This window comes from Morone saxatilis, unplaced genomic scaffold, assembly GCF_004916995.1.
Source record: "Morone saxatilis isolate NCDOM2014 unplaced genomic scaffold, NCSU_SB_2.0 Contig4, whole genome shotgun sequence".
Taxonomy (NCBI): Eukaryota; Metazoa; Chordata; class Actinopteri; family Moronidae; genus Morone; species Morone saxatilis.
This window is the reverse complement of record NW_023339984.1, coordinates 6,097,652-6,100,073: the sequence shown is the minus strand read 5'-3', so window position 1 is coordinate 6,100,073 and position 2,422 is coordinate 6,097,652.

Below are 2,422 nucleotides of genomic sequence, written 5' to 3'. Positions count from 1 at the left end.
TATCTACACTGTAAAAAAAAATGTCTGTAGATTTTACGGTGGAAAACTGTCAAACTGTGACAGTGAAAGACTGTAAACTCTGAATCGGTTCAAGTTTCTGTACAACAGTAAAACACAGCGTTATGTCACAGCAAAACCTTTATTTATGCTGCATTTTAAAGGAATTTATATTGAATAAAATAGTTTTTTTATATATTACAGACTGTAAATTATACAGAAAACCACCATAATAGTATTCATATGGTATTTCGCATGTGGCAAAACTGTTTCTTTTGCTGGTAAAAACGTATTTATATGGTAAAATATGAACTCAACAGTACTAATATCCTTTTACCATAATATATATGGAAGAACTTTTTCTTCTATTTTAGTAGATTACATTTTATAACTGTAAAATAACTTTTTTCTTTTTACAGTGCATCCCTTCTGCAGCTATATATCTCTCACTGTCTTGTTTGCCTCTTAAAAACCTTGGTAAAGTGTGGTTTTGTGAGGCTTAAAGGTTTTGTTCAGGTTTCTGTTGTTGAAAACCACATAAACGGCTAAAAACATCCACCTGTTAGGCACCCCATCAACTGCCCATGGTTTTGATTCCCTCTGCTCTCATCTCCCTGTATTATAATGAAATGTTACCGTAATGCAGCTTCCAGCCTTTAATTTGCTAAGTAATCCAAGGAGCACAGAACCATTCATATTTCAGTTGTCGCTATTTAATTAACTACTGAACACATGTGTAACATTCATTTAATGATGTGCAAGACACACAAGCAATAAAGCAGCAAGAAAGACCGACAGAGACTAAAAGAATACATCAATCACATGTTTAATTTTCTATTTTAATACGGCACTCAATGCATATGAAATCTATATTCTGTTGGTGAATGAAGGAGGCGCGAATGGCACATATGAATTAAAGACTCCACTGCGAAAGGACAGGGAGAATATGAGAGCTGTAATTGGATATCTGTGAATTAATTTGTTCAGTGAACATACTATGAATCACATCAGGTCATAAAACCCAGATGGAGCAGAGGGAGGATTGGCACAAGGTGGTGGAGGCAGATATTTAACATATCAGAGTGCAGAGTGATGCTTTCAGTGGTCTGCGCTGCCACCATGTGGAGAGAAAAGGCTCGGCAGAGAGCGGGAGAGATAACAGTGATTTATCCTGAAGTGCTTTAAAGTGAGCTCCCCAAAGTGGGCCAAATATTCTACATTTCAAATTAAAGTAGCTTTTCAAACTATTAATCAAAGCTGGATAAATATTAGAACCGATTTCTTCTCTCCGTAGGGAGGAACGTGCAGAATACTCTTCGGGGGAAACTTAGTGTGCATGAACATGTGAAACCTGACCGCCGCTTGAACATGCCTATTGATGAAACTCCATTTCCTGGTGGGAGACTCAGTGTAAAAGAATGCAGAGTGGGAGAGAAGCCTGGAGTCGCTCCTATCACTGCCACCTCCTATAACCAAATTTATGAAGACATTTCTTTGGCGCGCTCTACATAAATGTCAGTATTATAATCCTCAATAATCCCCACCAAGAGGGTGATGGAGGATGTATGTGACAGGCAGAACTGTACCTTTTCCTGTGGACAGGAGACGTTTTTCACCCAAGAGCAGGAACACAAGAATGTTTCTGTATGTTTCAGCAGCCATGCATCAATGTGAAGAATGTAGTGGAATCTAAAAGAGGATTCATGCTCATTAATTATGTCCCAATGCCCTGTGCAATGTTAGAATAGCACAGGGAGAGAGATGTCATCACCCTCGTGTTAGCCTCCTCACAAAGCCTCATTTACTGAGTGACTGAGTCTCAGGTCTCACACTTTTCTAATATGACGTCTTCAGAGAAAACAAGACTGTTAAAATAAAGCTCTTATAGCTTGAGCTTGTGCAAAAGTGCACTGCTTTCCCTCATTATTTCTCTGTCTCTTATTTGTGTTTTAAATTCAAGCAGGGGCAGAGGGGGTTCTATGAATCTGTAGTGAGCATTATTACCTGTCTGCTACAGAATTACCAGTGAAAGCAGCTACATTACAGGAATGTTTCCAAGCAATACAAATAGGAAGGGAAAGCACTGTAATAACAATAATTATAATAATACTAATTATATGTTGTTATTATTATTATTTTTATTATTATTATTATTAATAATAATAATAATAGTAGTATTGACAGTAGTAGTATATTAATGAAATAGAAGCAGTATGTTTTGTGTTTTAATATTGTGTATATAAGAAACATACATACATACTACTACTACTACTATACTACTTTATTATTATATTTAAAGGTCCAATGTGTAACATTTAGGAGGATCTATTGGCAGAAATGCAATAAAATCTTCATAGGTATATTTACATTAGTGTATAATTACCTGAAAACAAGAATTGTTGTCATTTTGTTACCTTAGTATGAG